The sequence below is a fragment of the Anabrus simplex genome, chromosome 5 (genome assembly GCF_040414725.1).
Source record: "Anabrus simplex isolate iqAnaSimp1 chromosome 5, ASM4041472v1, whole genome shotgun sequence".
Lineage (NCBI taxonomy): Eukaryota > Metazoa > Arthropoda > Insecta > Orthoptera > Tettigoniidae > Anabrus > Anabrus simplex.
The window spans coordinates 47,592,374-47,609,884 of NC_090269.1; the positions used below are offsets into that span (position 1 = coordinate 47,592,374).

The 17,511-nt window shown below is 40.4% G+C and overlaps 1 protein-coding gene across 1 annotated transcript in view; it reads left to right on the forward strand.

Annotated features, from left to right (window-relative positions):
- Positions 1–17,511, forward strand: part of wit (wishful thinking) — a 503,764-nt gene that overhangs the window by 379,469 nt on the left and 106,784 nt on the right. The gene's annotated exons all lie outside the window — the stretch shown is intronic.

Consider the following 17,511-nt stretch of genomic DNA (forward strand, 5'->3'; position numbering starts at 1 on the left):
TAAGGGAGGATTTTTCGATATTCCGTCGCTAAGGGGGGTGAATTTTTAAAATGAGTGTCTATATCTCAAAACTTAAAAGTTTACAGATGTAAAAATTGGTATTTAGAATCTCCTTTAAAAATAAAGAAACTCTTATTTTTTTGTTTTCGGAAAATCCCACTAGGAGGTGTGAAAAGGATGAAAAACGGGTTGAATGCCTTTAACGAGGATACTTATATCTCAGAAACGGAAGATATTACAGACCTGAAAATTGGTATCTGGAATCTCCTTTAAAATAAAGAACACGTATTTTTTGTTTTTGAAGAATCCAATTAATGGGGGTTAAACCGGGAGTGAAAAATGTGGTGAATTTTTGAAAGACTATGTCTACAGTATATTTCAGGAACGTAAAATGTTACAGACTTTAAAATTTGTATTGGTAATCTCCTGTAAAAGTAAAGAAACATAGATGATTTGTTTTCGGAAACTCCACTTAAGGGGAACTAAAAAGGGGGTGAAATTTTAAAATGAGCGTGTCTACAGTATATCTCAAAAACTTAACATTTTACAGAAGTTAAAAAAAGGCATTTTTATCTCTATTAAAAATAAGGAAACACGTATTTTTTGTTTCCGGAAATTCACTTAAAGGAGGGAGAAATTGAAATTTTAGTTGAATTATTTGTATGAAGATATTATCTCAAAAACGAAATATGCTGCAGACGTGAAATTTGGTATTTGGAATCTGCTTTAAAAGTAAAGAAACGCGTATTCTCGGAAAATCTAATGAAGGGGGGGGGGAGAATTGAAACATTAATTGAATTAATTGTATGAGGATACTTACATCTGATAAAAACTAAAGTTGTTACAGACGTGATAATTGGTGTTTGGATCTCCTTTAGAAACAATGAGAAACGCATTTTTGGGGGGAAAATCATCTTGGGGGCGAGGAGTGAAAAGGAGTTGAATTCCTTTTATGAGGACACATATCTCAAAAACTGAGGATGTTACAGTCGTGATAATTGGCATTTAGAAGATCTTTTACTAATAAAGAAACATGTATTTTTTTCGGAAAATTCACTTGGGGGGGGGGGGGAGTGTGAAAGGAAGTGAAAAAAGTGAATTCTTTATATGGGGATACTCGTATCTCAAAACTGAAGGTGAGAACATTGGTATTTGGAATCTTCTTTAAACATAAAGAAACACGTCTTTTTTTTTGGGGGGGGGGGATCAACTTAACGGCGATGGGGTGGAAAAGGAGTTGAGACCAGTTGATTTTACTGTTCATGATGTACTTGATTCTGATCATAAACCGATCATTTTTAATCTTTCCTGGGTTCGTTTTCAAGAGCCACCCTTTCCTTTGGAGAACTTGGATTACAGTAGATTCTCCTGGCATATAACTAAAAATTTAAAGACATTTGAAATAGTAATGATATTGTCCGTGCAATTGTTCACCTCTGTAATAAGATCAATAATGCACGGAAGTATATCATTCGTATCGCCAGAAATCCCGCGCACTTGCCTACGCACGACAATGGTGCTGGTCACATTGTCAGCAATGACAATGGCAGCAGATGTAATTTACCGCCAAGTAGCAGTCTTGCATCTTGCTGCGGGAACCAGAACATCAATAATAATAATAATAATAATAATAATAATAATAATAATAATAATAATAATAATAATAATAATAATAATAATATCCGGCTCCATGGCTAAATGGTTAGCGTGCTAGCCTTCGGTCACAGGGGTCCCGGGTTCGATTTCCGGCAGGGTCGGGAATTTTAACCATGATTGGTTAATTTCTCTGGCACGGGGCTGGGTGTATTTGTTGTCTTTATCATCATTTCATCCTGTTCACGACGCGCAGGTCGCCTACGGACGTAAAATAAAAAGACCTGCACCTGGCGAGCTGAACCCGACCTGGGATCTCCCGGCACTAAAAGCCATACGCCATTTCATTTCATAATAATAATAATAATAATAATAATAATAATAATAATAATAATAGTAAAATAATAATAGTAATAGTAATAATGTTCTGGACCGACGTCAACATGTGCGGACCGCGCTGGAAACGGGTCCTGGCCGGGTAATGACTACGAATGCAGTCCGGCTGCGGGTTCAGTACCGCCAAGGCACCCAAGACGCACCACGCCGGATCTCCTCAAGGGTTTGATCCATATTAAAAAGGCTTATAGAAAAAATGGCAAAATTTAGGGACACAACTGACCGGGCGGAATACCTGGAGCTAGCCGGGGAAGTACGAAATCGATTGTTGGAAATAAAGATTGAAAAATGGGAGGAACTTTGCCGTCAGATCGCGAATTTTGGCGGATTATATATAAAATGTTAAGCATTCAATTAAAAATTTCAGTATAATACTGTAACGAAGCACGGATATCTTGCTAGTCTGAGTTCTGTCTGTACATTGTTCAGAATTTAAAAATAATGGTATTTCTGTATCGATCGTGTCCATAGTAACAAGGACATGCACTTTTTAATTTTCCGTAATGTATGTATGTATGTATGTATATTCGCGCATCACCAGAAAACGGCTGAAGAGAATTCAACCGAGCTCGATAGCTGCAGTTACTTTAGTGCGGCCAGTATCCAGTATTCGGGAGATAGTAGGTTCGAACCCCACTGTCGGCAGCCCTGAAAATGGTTTTCCGTGGTTTCCCATTTTCACACCAGGCAAATGCTGGGTCTGTACTTTAATTAAGGCCACGGCCGCTTCCTTCCCACTCCTAGCCCTTTCCTGTCCCATCGTCGCCGTAAGACATATCTGTGTCGGTGCGACGTAAGACAACTAGCAAAGAAAAGAGAATTCAATGAAAATCGGTATGTAAAGTCGAAGAACGAGTCGCTACAATCTAGGCCATAAATAATTTTATACAAGCTGAGTGAAATGGTAGTTTAGTGGAAGGCCTAAAATTTAACTCTCAAATATTTGTTATTTTTGTTATTAGTAGTCCTAACGATAAATACTACATAACTGAAGTTTTACCGTACCGGTTTTGATAACAGAGATATTCATGAATTTGGATTTTTGTTGCTAAGTCCATGTAGCGCCGAGTCACGAGAAAACGGGTGAACAGAATTTAATGAAAATCGGTATGTAAAGTCGGGGAATAATGAACTGCAATCTACCCTATAAATAATTTTATAAGACTCCCTAATATCACAGGGTCGAAAGAACACTAAATGTGAAGGTCTACAATATAGAAAACTCATATAATTGATCAACAATAACATCACATTGATCATTATTGTGATATGCTTTGTGTCTTCTGTTGCCACTCGTCTCCGATAAATAGTATTATTGCTACATACCGACTATGACAGCCTGCCTGAACATTGGCGGGAGGTAGCTGGGGAGTCAGATAACTTTCTTCTTTAGCATACCATTCCTTGGTTCATACATTTTCTGATACTGGTACGTAACACACTGGTTCATCATAATATTCGAGCCATTCGATCCCTACTCTGAGGCACTGATTGGAATGAGCAGTGTGCAGATTTAATGGAATGATGGCAGAGGAGTGTTCACGGCTGTCTGCGGCCTGGTCATTCCAGCACCGGCCTGTTCGTTAGAAGCGAGAAAATGTGCGGTTTTTCATTTGATCGAGTATTTTATATGATAACATTGCTTATAATCGCTACAATTCCTACTGACATTATTGTAATGACCTATGTTGACTTCAGTTGGGATAACCACAAAGACAGTTTTTCTGAGAATTCCGTAGGGAAGCACGGGTACATCAGTTAGTTGTTTTTAATTCTAAGTTTCTTGAAACTGGCTTAGAACACCGTGATCAGCAAGTCCGAGTACTTAAAGCGAGAGAGAGAAATTGTTACCTAAGGCTAATAGTATCCCGTTAGTGTCCTCAAACTAGTGACAATTTCGTGGAAGAACCGGAAAACGAATCCGGCCCATCCGGGTAAGAAGCTACTATATTATTATAACCTCGAGACCACCGTGATATACTTTTAATATTTCTTTCACATTGAGAGACCTGTCGGCAGCTATCAATTATCTGAGGTATGAAAATGGAAGCTCGTGTGTGATATGAATTACACAAACTGTGCATGTCTGACGGCATAGTCTCTAATCTCTCGCCCATAGGAGACTTACAACAAGACCGCGTAATTGACGTTTTCATTAAAGTTCCATTAGGGCGGAGTAGTCGTAGTGCGCGGGTTTTAAAGTACAGCGCACTACCATAGCGTCAAACAGCCTGCAAAATTAGATCACCTAGTGCAGAGGTTGTCAACTTCCGTAAATCAAATATGGTTATAGTTTCTATAAAAGTGATCTGATAGGTTGTATGTTTCGGGGAGGTAGTAATTGTTCCACATGATAAACTAACCCTGTAGCATACTTAGGGCCTTGGCCTGCCGAGATGTTTGCTGCTCACCTAGTGACTGCACGTAATGAGGTGTCACGTGGTCGATGTGACGACATTCTTGACCGGATTCTTTCCATCTCATATCTGAGAGCTTCTCGGTTGGTCTCACGTGGCTGAGCAAATCCTGTTACAGCCCTCAATCCGGGATTAAAATCCTTGGATGAATTGGGAATCGAGCCCAGAACCTCTGGGTAAGAAACAGACATGCCAATACTGAATAATGGAATTTACTTACAGTATATCATTCGGAATCCTCGGATCCAATGGGACACTTGTGTGGTATTTCGCGGAGCACGATAAGGAAAAGACAAATTACGAGCAAGTCTACATGGCTCTTCAAGTAGAATGGACCTCTATTTCCAAATAAATGACGAAAGACTCGTCGAATCAATGCCGCGGCGCCTTCACGATGTAATTAAAGCGAAAGTATACGTAACAAAGTACTAAAAACAAAGAAACTATGTTTTCAGTTCTTTTTCGTCAAAAATATGCATGCACGTATACTTTTGCCACCAAGGATTTGAGTGTTTCTGTTTGTAAATTGTATTATACTTGACACGTGCATTGTTTGGTCAAATTGTACGAGGTGCACAATGTATTGTCTTTGTATTGTCATGCCACGAACCTGCTACGCTGGCGTAGCAGGGGGAGAGGTGATACTCCCACGTGGCGCGTCCCAGGTGGCGGATAGGGGGGTCCTAACCGGCTTGCCGGCGGACTTGAGGGAAATAAAATACCTCTCGCGGACCAAACACACTACCCCCTGCGGGTGGGGGACGCACATGTAGAATACACCCGCGGTATCCCCTGCCTGTCGTAAGAGACGACTACAAGGGGCGACCAAGGGATGCTGGTATTAGAACCATGAAACTACAATTGATTAATACCATCACGCGGGGAACACCATGGGTCGCCTTTACTTACGAGTAGTACCACTATATTTGGTACGCAATAGGTTTGTGATTAGTAGAAGCAGAGAGTGGTTCCCCTGTGGGTTCCAGTACCCGTGCGTCGTACCAATGTGAGCAACACCGCGGGTCTGGGCGTAGCCTGTGAGTTGTACCGCTATATGAGCGACACCGTGGGTCTGCGTTGCCTGTGATTAGTACCCCCTATGTGAGGAACACCACGGGGCCCATGGGACCGGCACCCGTGACTAGTACACCTAGGTAAGGAAACTCATCGGTTTGCGTTGGCTATCAGTGGCGTCATTGTGTGAGAAACAGCATAGGTCTGCGTTACCTGTACGAAGTACAATACTTGTGATTAGTACCATCTTGTGTGGAACACTGTGAGTCTTCGCTACTTTTGATTAGTACCCCAACATGACAACTAGCATGGTTCTACTTTACTCGCGACATGTACCATTCTGTGGGGCCTTAGGCGTGGATTTTGCACCCCTTTCGACATCAAGCATCCTCGATTCAGGATTCTGCTTTATGTGTGGTCCCTTGGTCAGTAATAAATTATATATGATCCTTTTTTTTTTTGAGTTGAATCCACTAATTCTTTTGTTTGCTCGTTCTTTGTTGATTTTTTTGGCTACATGTCCATCCATTCCTTCTTCATGACTATTTTTTTCTTTTGGTCAGTTTATTATTTTGAATTATTTGTTGTCATATCATTTCGTACCATTAGGGGCCGATGACCTCGATGTTAGGCCCCTTTAAACAACAAGCATCATCATCATCATCATGTATTGTCATGATCCGCGTTATCCTAACACCAGCCCACGGGTATGTACGGAACAGTTCGACATCCTCTGTTAAACAATGCGATAAACAAATTACAATTTGGATTTGATCATTATTTTATATTGTGATTGAACAGTATACCTTCGACTGTAAATTATACATTAGAGTTAAAACCTTGCCTTACCACGGCTACTTGGTTTCTCCAAAAACTTCATTAAAATAACTTATTCAGTAAATATTACTTTACAATGTGATTGTATTCATATTCTTAACACCGTGAATTAAAGAGCTAACGGCAGTGAAGTTTCGAACCTATTATATAATTGAAAATTTAACGATTACAAGAGAAACTAATACCGTAGTATGTTTGACATTTTAGTACGGAGGATAATAATTAACTATCATTTCCTTAGAATGAAACGTACAGGTTACGCGTAAATATCCGAAAAATATATTTGGACGATGCGTGTGAACAGCCAAACCTGGCTCATCCGACCTAACAAATGATCTAGTTTAGCCAGTAATACAGTCTGTTGGGTGCTTCAATTACCACAAGCGACATTTGAAGAATAGAACACTTATGGAGAAAACATATTTGGTGATTCGACTGAACTCACTTGGATACGATGCCACTATGAAATGTGAACTTCTAGCAACTATAACTCTGAAAAAAGAATCACACTACAAACACAATATTTTAGATGACAATTTAAGGTGTCAAATGCAAATTGTATTTAAAGTTAGACCTGATCGTTATACGATGTTGTTATCTTCTCTGAAGGACTAGATGCCTCCTGTGCATCGGAGCTGTGTTGGCTACTTGTTGATATATGGAGCATTTTTGGTATTCTGTATTATCCCAGTGTCGGTATGTGTGTACAGTGAGTGAGGGTTAGCAAATATACCCCGCCGCAGGCCCCGATTTACAAATGGGCGGACTGGGCATTTGCCCAGGGCGCCAGTTTTTGAGAGGCGCCAGCCGGCGGATCGAGTAATTATGGCCAGCGTGAATTACGTCTTAAATTCATTACACTAAAATTAATTTTACATTCCACAAATTATTCCAATTATTTTATTAGCCTATATAAAACACTTAAACTATTCTAACTTTAAAACCTGAATTTAATCTATATATTTAAATTTTATGAAGGAAATGTGTCTTCTTTCTAAAATTAATTACTTACATACAAACCAACGGCTTTTTAAATAAAAATAAAAATAGCCTGATTCTTATTTGGCTGTTAACTTTATTTGGTTTGATAAGTTTATTTATGAGAATTAACTGTATTTGCATAATGTGCTGTTTTAAAACTCATAATCTTGAAAACTGTAATATTTAATTTGTAAACAATTCTATTAGAGGAACAGGAAAACGAGCAGGGGGTGGGGGCGAATAAATACTGTTTGACCAGAGCGCTAACTACTTGAAATCGGGGCCTGTACCCCGGGATTGTCAGATACTCTCCCATAGTATGAATCACGTGAATCTTACCAGACTTGGGGAGCGAAGATATTCAGAATAGCCCCATAAGTTTGCGCGACCCACAATCGAAGTACTCGACTTAATAATTGTTATTATGTTCACTAAATACTTTCACGGTTTTTTCAGACATCGAGGTGCCGACATTTTTTCTCACAGGAGTTCTTTTACGTGTTAGCAAATCTGCCACACGGGGCTGGCGTATTTGAGTACCTTCAATTACCACCGGACTGATCCGTGATCGAAGCAGCCAGGATGGAGTCGGAAAGCCAGCTTTCAACCGTCTATAAGTGAGCCACTCAGCCTAGCACTGAACTTAACCCTTTATTGCATACTGTTGCCTGGCATACAACTTTTCACCTTATAAATGGATACAGATTGTGGACAGAGGTCGTTTTACGGCATACCTTCAACTGTACAGTCATTTAAAGACATATACCAGTGATGCCGTGTTTTTTTTTTTTTTTTTTTTACATAACATAAGACAAAACAGTAGGCAGTAATGTTCGGTCTTTGAATGTTAAAAGCTTAGCGGGAAATCGTGAAAAATCGTATACATACCCCGTTATGGCAATCCACATCACAGACGAGTGTTAAGCTATTAGCCCCAGTTAAGAATTGCTGGTAAATCTAAAACACTGAACGTAAGTTGAACATTGAAATTTTCTTCACCAAACAAAAACTAAGAATAATTCATGCAGTAAAGGGTTAAATAGTTGTATGATACTTCATGTAGCTTGCTTGTATTTGGGACTTTACAAAAAGTGGTTGTTCTAGAAAACATTGATATTTAGTCGACTCTCCACTTCAAAATTTCACTTCATTTTCTCTTCACTGTAGAGTGTTTGTTGCGCTTTCACTTCGTGTGTGTTGTCCGTAAGTAATTTTTTTTTTTTTTTTGCTAGGGGTTTTACGTCGCACCGACACAGATAGATCTTATGGCGACGATGGGATAGGAAAGGCCTAGGAGTTGGAAGGAAGCGGCCGTGGCCTTAATTAAGGTACAGCCCCAGCATTTGCCTGGTGTGAAAATGGGAAACCACGGAAAACCATTTTCAGGGCTGCCGATAGTGGGATTCGAACCTACTATCTCCCGGATGCAAGCTCACAGCCGCGTGCCTCTACGCGCACGGCCAACTCGCCCGGTCGTAAGTAATGTGTCCGGACTGTTTAGTCGGCTATAAAACGCAGGTCTGCTCCATCAACCGGCGGTATCTAATGAGCGACATTTAGATAGCGGGTTGAGCTTATTTCGTTGTTCACATCCACTCCTAGTAAGGAATGCTGACTGACAGATGGTCTCCTGCACTATGGGCCATAGCTACAAATTACGGGCTAAGGAGTTCAGACTCCATACTCTTATTACGTTTTTGGGATATGGAATGTTTCATAACGCACTTAAGGGAAGGATTATCTTTCAGTTTTCAACCGAAATTACTTACAGATCACTGCATAGTGGCTCCTAGTATAGACTACGATCCGTGGTTGATTTACTGTCAGTTGAGACCGTGAGGCCGTTTAAGCTGCGCAGTTACGCTGTTCTTGAGTGCTCAAAATTACCGCGTAGAATCTTGACACACGTTAATAATAATAATAATAATAATAATAATAATAATAATAATAATAAGTTACATTGGCTACTGACTAAATTATCATTGAATTTTCGTTCAGTTCTGCAGGTACTGAGAACTACAGATGTCTGGCTGTCTGTAGTCAGATATATGGATAGCGGAAACTTCGAGGACTGTTTCAGGTTCTTACGTATCCGTCCTTTTGCTCGAATCACACCTGGTACTATGGTTACTTGGTCCACTTGCCACTCATCCTTAGCATGTTACACTAGTAGTTATTTCTGTATTTTCGTTTAATAAGTATACTGAAGATTTCAACTGCAGGGCAACTTCAAAATCGGCCATCCAAGTTTGGCTGTGCGGTCCCATAGAGTGATATCTGGCCTGTTGTGTGCAACATTTCTGTCACTTAAGATGCTCCTGACCCAATAAACTCGTACCTCGTATCTGTTGTTTCCTATTACGTTAGTCGGCTTGTACGAGTAGTACTACTTCACCGGTATTGTGACCATATATAACTCGATTGCAGCTGCACGATGTATAATCTTATCAGTAAGATCGTGTCTCTCCTTGTAGGAACTTTCAGATGCTATGTGTCTGTTTCCTCTTCTATAATATATGTGATCTCCGAAGATGCCTTATAGGCAATCTACGCTTCCGTGAGCATGGAGCCCTATCTGTGGTGAATTATAATGCTGAAGACCGTACAAACACCCAGCCCTTGAGTCATCGGAATTAACCAGTGAAGGTTGAAATCCCCGACGCGGCCGGTAAATGAACCCGGGACCCTTGGACCTAAGGCCAGTATCTTAACCATTTCGTCATGAAGCCGGACTTCCATAAACATGCGCGGCAACGGTCGTTGGTTACATTTGGATCTTTCACTACATACTTCATGTACAATTTTGTAGCCACCACTTGATCTTGGATTATTATTATTATTATTATTATTATTATTATTATTATTATTATTATTAGCATGTGCCCGCGGCTTTGCCCGCGTTTAGTAATTCAACCGTTAGATGTTTCTAAACTCTTTATTTAAAAGCAAATTAAAGCATTATATTTATTAACTCACATCTTTTTGACGTAAATTACATGAAATACATTATTTTATTTTTATTGTATTGTTACTTTCAATGCTTAAGATACCGGGTTGATGGATGGAACAAATAACCATGTAAAAGACCATGTTATATAATACAAAATATATTGTTTCCTTGGAGCTGCGGAATAAACTATATTAATGTCTTTCCATTTGGAGGTAAGATGTATACTGTATTGTTTGCCTTGCGAACTCTTGAACAATCCACGTACAGCTGATAATGGCAAAAGCACCGTTTTCGAAGATGGAGTCCTACATCTTTAAGCGATTGTCCTATGTCAAAATTTCAGATCTCTGTGTGTCGTAGATTTGACTGGGCTTCGCATACATACACACAAACACTTCCGGATAGTACGGGCTGATGGCTCCTCGTGTCGCGGGCCGAAAATGGCTTCCTACTCAGTGGACTTACAGTCCGAGGAATACTATTTCGCCCGCGGCATGCTCAGACATGATGGTGGCTTCAATAATATTCGTTATCAGTTTCAGAGACATGTTCATTGCAGAGAGAAGGATTCATATTTCTGAGAAGGATAATCGGTGTCACAATCGTCCACCCCAAGATGTTCGAGGGTACTGCAGGTGACTCCAAATTGTTCAAAATCTCTGTCGTGTGGTTGACAGCCTCATCTGTATGACATGTCGTGTCGATAGACTTTTCAATTTGTAGGAAACCGGATAATTCTTGTGAGTGTTGCTTGTTGATGACGTTGACAGCTTCATGTCTTGGTGCAAGAATTGCTCTCAGACACAGCCATGTGCACCTATGACAAACATTTTAGATCTTTGCCGTGGATTTGGCTGGGCATCGCACACACGAACACAGACAGACAGACAGACAGACAGACAGACAGACAGACAGACAGACAGACAGACAGACAGACAGACAGACAGACAGACAGACAGACAGACAGACAGACATCATGGATTGAAGAAAAATGGCTTCCTTTTCCACGGACTTACAATGGCATCCTGACTGACATAATTATGTATTATTCCTTGTTATATTTCTAGAAAGTAGAATTCTGAGAATTAGAGTATGGGAAGCATTATCGGATCACATTTCTTACGAAAGTTTAAATGAAACATTACTTCACACACACACACGCACACACACACACACACACACGCACACGCACGCGCGCGCGTAATATCTAAACCCAATTCAAGAACTCGTTGAAATGTGTCAGTGTAATGTAGGCCTATAATTTGGAATGCCATAAATCGAGATATTCCTTCCCCAAAGAAAACATAGATGGGTCATAAATAGGCATAAAGCAAGAGATATTTCAAGGACAAAATCCTAAAAAAAAAAAAAAAAAAAAAAAAGGTGAAAATGTACAATCATAGCCGGTGAGACCGCCTGGGCGAGGTACTAGTGCTCATCCCCAGTTGTATCCCCGACCCAAAAGTCTCACGCTCCAGGACACTGCTCTTGAGGCGGTAGAGGTGGGATCCCTGGCTGAGTCTGAGGGTAAACCAACCCTGGACGGCAAACTTATTAAGAAGCAGAAGCAGAAGAAGAATACTTTAATATGGAGTGTCAATCATAATTGCTGAATGTATGATCGAGTTGAGAATTAAGCTAACAAGCAATTGCGACACTGTGGGGTTCATTTTTATAATCGATCACAGTAAATATCTTTTAATTGAGCAGATTGGCTACACCGGACGGGTCGTGTAGCTGTAAGCTTGCCCTGAAGATGATTTTTAATGGTTTTATTCGTACCGAGGATCGTACTTTCAGGCCATCGCAGCTACCTTCCCCCTCCCAGTCCTCCCCTGTCCCAGTATCGCCGAAAGGTGGTTTTTCGTGGTTTTTTTAAATATCAATCTAGTGCACGTGGATGTTGGTCAGTATGTCCCAATATAAAATAACAAACAACAGACAATAAAACTTTTCACTTACGAACGAATAGTGCGTCAGCGTTGTACTGGGTACTCAATTGTATTGACTTTCACTGGACGACGTTGAATTCCGCGTTTAATATGGAGAGGTCAGCTCTCGCTTTTTTTTTTTTTTTTTTTTTTTCAGGTAAAATTAGTGTTATGCCAGTTTTGTCGATATACAGTGAAGTAATTTCGTGTCGTGTCCTTCGCCGAATAGTCAACATCGAGGCCTTCGGCTCAGAGGATCCCACGTTTCGAATCCCGACTGGGTGGTGGATTTTTATTGCGTCTGGTTTATTCCTCTGACTCGAGGACTCCTCATCATACACACACAATGCACCACACTACCAACTGTCGGTAGCCCTGAAGATGGTTTTCCGTGGTTTCCCATTCTCACACCAGGCAAATGATTGGGTTGTACCTTAACAAGAATGAATACATCCCCCCACATAGGGTTGGCGTCAGGAAGGGCAATACACCTGCTCCCCCATTAGGATATACGAAAAGTGGCGGAAATAATAATAATAATAATAATAATAATAATAATAATAATAATAATAATAATTGTACCGGGAGGTACACCTCAACGCTGCGCATTCAAATTCAGCGCCTAAAGAACTTTCCTATCGGTAAAACAGTGAAACTGAAACTACTCCTACTTAGAAATTTAATCAGATGTCACCACTAAAATATCGAGTAATTTTCTTATTGTGCAGTTGCCTATACTAACTGAATTTATCAGTGTTGTGGTTGCCATTCATCAAGAAGTTTGGACATTTTTCCACAGATGACACTACACAAACTATGATCATGCACCCTGGTGCGAAGTGAAAGAACTTTTGAATCAAAGAAGTTTTGTATACATAAGGTTTTTTTTTTTTTTTTACTGATTGATGTTCCTTTATTTTTGGGAGTCCAACCAATCACTAATTTCTGTAATTAATTTTCCACCTGTCACGGGCTTCTTCTCCGATTCTGAGTGTTACTTTTGAAATCTACCAACAAAATTCTGTGGATGTGTCTTGATTATTCATGAATGATCTCGAACCTTCCCTGAGGGTTTATAAACTGCGGCTTTTCTCGTCTCTTGGCCAATTGATCGTCAACTTACGAAGTGTGTGTGTCAAAGCAGGAGGCGGGCGGCCTTTTTATCGATCGGCAGTACATCAACAAGGTAATGGCCACATAACATTTTCCTTTCTTGCTAGCTCCGCAGTTTAACCCGAGGGAAAGGTCCGAATCGTTAACTATGTAACCTTCTTTTCTAAAAATGTCACTTTCTGCCGGATAATGTAAAAACTTCATAAAATCCTTGACTGTAAATCGGGGATAGAGAGTGATGTACCCTCTCGAGCTCCTCTTCATCTTGGTTTGAGGTGACTACGTTTTTTAACTGCTTTTCTTCCTTTCCGTAATGTATTAATTTATCCTTTTACGAGTCACCTCCATAGTTTGGGGATAGCCCCTGTTTCATCGTCCTAGTGCTCTTTAGGTTTTAAGTGTTCATATCTAGGAGTGCAAGTATACGCCTCCATTCTTTTTGAGTTTCGGGCCATTTAGTTAACCTGTTCTTTTCCGCAAAGGCCCTAGATACCCCTGTATAACATTACCTTGCAATTTGTAAGTTGTGCCTTGATGGGCGAGTGATTGTAATTTGCTGATATTGCCTTGAATAGGCTAGAAAAAACGGAGAGCCTGTTCGCTCTTTTTCAAGGTTTTGTAAGATTTGTGAATGCCTCTTGAAGGCTAGATGTTGTAATTTTGGGAGCAAGTGCTCTTTGAATTAGTGGATTTCTGCCCTTGTATAAATTGGTGCTCTTTTGTAAATTTGAGCTAGTAGCTCAGGAAATGTAAAGCTAGGGGTTTAAAGCCCAAAGTGTTAAGATTCTGAATCTTGGATTTTTTCCCCATCTTGTTTAATGATTGCTACTTGTACCTGTAAAAATTAAGTTTGAAGTTTTTGAAAATATAACCTTCAGTTTAAGTTTTAAATTCAATTCTTGACATTGTAGTTAGACCCATTCACCCTGGCACCTTCTTTCACCTCTGCGTTGACGCAGTGGGTTTTCATCGAGTGATTTAAGACCGGAAACCTGCGAACTTTGCGGAGAAAATAGTCCCTGCAGTCATCACTATGCAGATATTGACCCTTGTGTGGGAAGCATGCAGCTGAGCCACACAGCTACCAGCTTTCTTATACGGTATAATTGCTATTTTATCAATTATTCTGACGCTAGTTGTAACTATATTAACTTTAAACTAAAATAAGTTTGCTGTACGTATATCTTACTCAAAGCATACTCCTGTCTGGTGAAAAATTGCACCATCAGACTTCAACTGTAATGCGTTTAACGCCCCTTCCACTAGTAACAGTCTCCGAAAACCGAAAAAGTAGTTAGTGGAACGTAAAACCAATAACTAGCAACAGCCTATCAGTCTCAAATTTTTCTTTGAAAGTGGGTCTGAAACTCTTAAACTTATCAGTAACTCTACAAACACAGGTTACTCGTATCTAACCAAGTTCCACACACATCCTGCTAAAACTAAAGATATTTTGTAACAAATGAAGCTAACTGGTAGGAAAAGCCTCCGTGGCTAAGGCGGCAGCGCGCCGGCCTTTCACCACTGGGTTCCGTGGTTCAAATCCCGGTCTCCCCGTGTGAAATTTGAGCGGGAGAGGTCTTTCTCCGGTTATTCCAGTTTTCCCTGTCACCTTTCAGTCCAGAAACACTCTCCAATATCATTTCATCTGTCCGTCATTAATCATTGTCCCAGAGAAGTGTGACAGGCTTCGACAGCCGGCACAATTCCTATCCTCGCAGATAGAGTGTGTAACCTAATACTCGTATAAATGTACGGTCTCCTGCCAGTAACAACTTCTGGTACCCTCAGGTGTAATAACATACTAAGGAGAAGAATGTGTTAGCTCTATTGGTAAAGTGAGGATTAGTATGACAGGATCTGGAAATAATCGTCGATTCATATTCACTTGTTTAGACAACACATCATCAGTGTGTGGAGTGGACCATTGAGAGATCCGACAATCGAATCCATCGCAGACAACGGTTATGCTAAACAGGAAAACATTGGAACTTTAACCTTATTGTAAAAACCTGGGTTTGAACTGTGTTCCTCGCCCCGTTAAGGAAGCTACTACAACGATATACAAGAATGATAGTTCTATTAAAAACGAGGTGAACAATGATACTTTGAATGCACTGGTAGCGGAACGACCGAGCCACCTGCTATTGTTCTGATGAAATAATTCCGACTGTCTGCAGTCAGTCACGTCTGTTCAGAGTAATTATTCTGCTTGCTGCAGACCATGTCGGTTAATGACATGGCCCCATTCTGCAGTGTAAACCATGGTCTTGCCAGGCACGTGCAAGGTATGCGGATGTGGTTGTAACTTAATCCGTGAAAAGTAAAATTACCACCTCTCATTTCATTGCATCACTGACAACGAGTGCCTGTATTCCATTTTTTTGTGTAAGCTTTGTAGTTATATGTGACTATTGATATCGTGATCATAACCACGTGGCTTTGGCGGGGAATCTGGAACTCAGGGGCGTGACTTTTACTAAAAATAACCCATGAATTGGCCAAGGTTTGAACCGCGGCTGGATGAGAAACCAGGGTCATTGCCACTTGGTTATCATGCTTTATTGTTATTGACAGGCCTATTGTGTAAGTGTGCCTGCCTCCTATGAATTCGATTCTTGGTTCACCAAGAAATTTTGATCATAGTCTTTGGGTTTGAACGGGTCGCTGAAGTGCGGTCAGTATCCAGTATTCGGGAGATAGTGGGTTCCAACCCCACTGAGGGCAGCCTTGAAGATGGTTTTCCCTGGTTTCCCATTTTCACACCAGGAAAATGCTGGGGCTGTACCTTAAGGTCACGGCCGCTTCCTTCCCACTCCCAGCCCTTTCCTGTCCCATCGTCTCCATAAGAGCTGTCTGTGTCGGTGTGACGTAAAGCAACTTGCAGAGTTATTGGGTTTGAACGGAATTCTCTCAACCTCGCAAGGCCAACTGAGGAGATGTGCGATATGAGAGGCAATAAACCCAGCCGGAAAATATATGTAATGCGGCAGTGAAAGTCGTTAAGTCATTAAAAATGACAACGCGACACTCCGATATCAGTTGACGATCCGATTGAACAGCTTTTCAGTGCCCCAGCCTCTTCCATGTTCAGTTAACAGGGCAGTCGGAACCACAATTAATATGAGGCAAAGTGTTCTGCTTCTTTCAGCTATTACCACCCGCTACAGAATCACACCATCCCGTTTCAGTCTGTATTAAAATTCTTAATTATTCGAATCACTAACTGAGGATATGGTTGTTCATTATAGGCTATTATTATCAGTGGTGGCAAGTAATTGAGTAAAAGTGACCCAGTTACTTGTAACGATTATATTTTTTGCAATTTTTACTTCGTTTCTTCTCGTGAAGTCTGTATACATCGCATACTTCTCCTGAAGTCTTCAATCAATCAGTCAATACTGATCTGCATTTAGGGCAGTCGCCCAGGTGGTAGATTCCCTATCTGTTGTTTTCCTAGCCTTTTCCTAAATGATTTCAAAGAAATTGGAAATTTATTGAACGTCTCCCTTGGTAAGTTATTCCAATCCCTAACTCTCCTTCCTATAAATGAATATTTGCCCCAGTTTGTCCTCTTGAATTCCAACTTTATCTTCATATTGTGATCTTTCCTACTTTTATAAACGCCACTCAAACTTATTCGTCTACTAATGTCATTCCACGCCACCTCTCCGCTGACAGCTCGGAACATACCACTTAGTCGAGCAGCTCTTCTTCTTTCTCTCAATTCTTCCCAACCTAAACTTTGCAACATTTTTGTAACGCTACTCTTTTGTCGGAAATCACCCAGAACAAATCGAGCTGCTTTCCTTTGGTTTTTTTTTCCAATTCTTGAATCAGGTAATCCTGGTGAGGGTCCCATACACTGGAACCATACTCTAGTTGGGGTTTTACCAGAGACTCATATATGCCCTCCCCTTTACATCCTTACTAAAACCCCTAAACACCCTCATAACCATGTGCAGAGATCTGTACCCTTTATTTACAATCCCATTTATGTGATTACCCCAATGAAGGTATTTCCTTATATTAACACCTAGATACTTACAATGATCCCCAAAAGGAACTTTCACCCCATCAACGCAGTAATTAAAACTGAGAGGACTTTTTCTATTTGTGAAACTCACAACCCGACTTTTAACCCCGTTTATCAACATACCATTGCCTGCTGTCCATCTCGCAACATTATCGAGGTCACGTTGCAGTTGCTCAGAATCTTGTAAATTATTTATTACTCTATAGAGAATAACATCATCCGCAAAAAGCCTTACCTCCGATT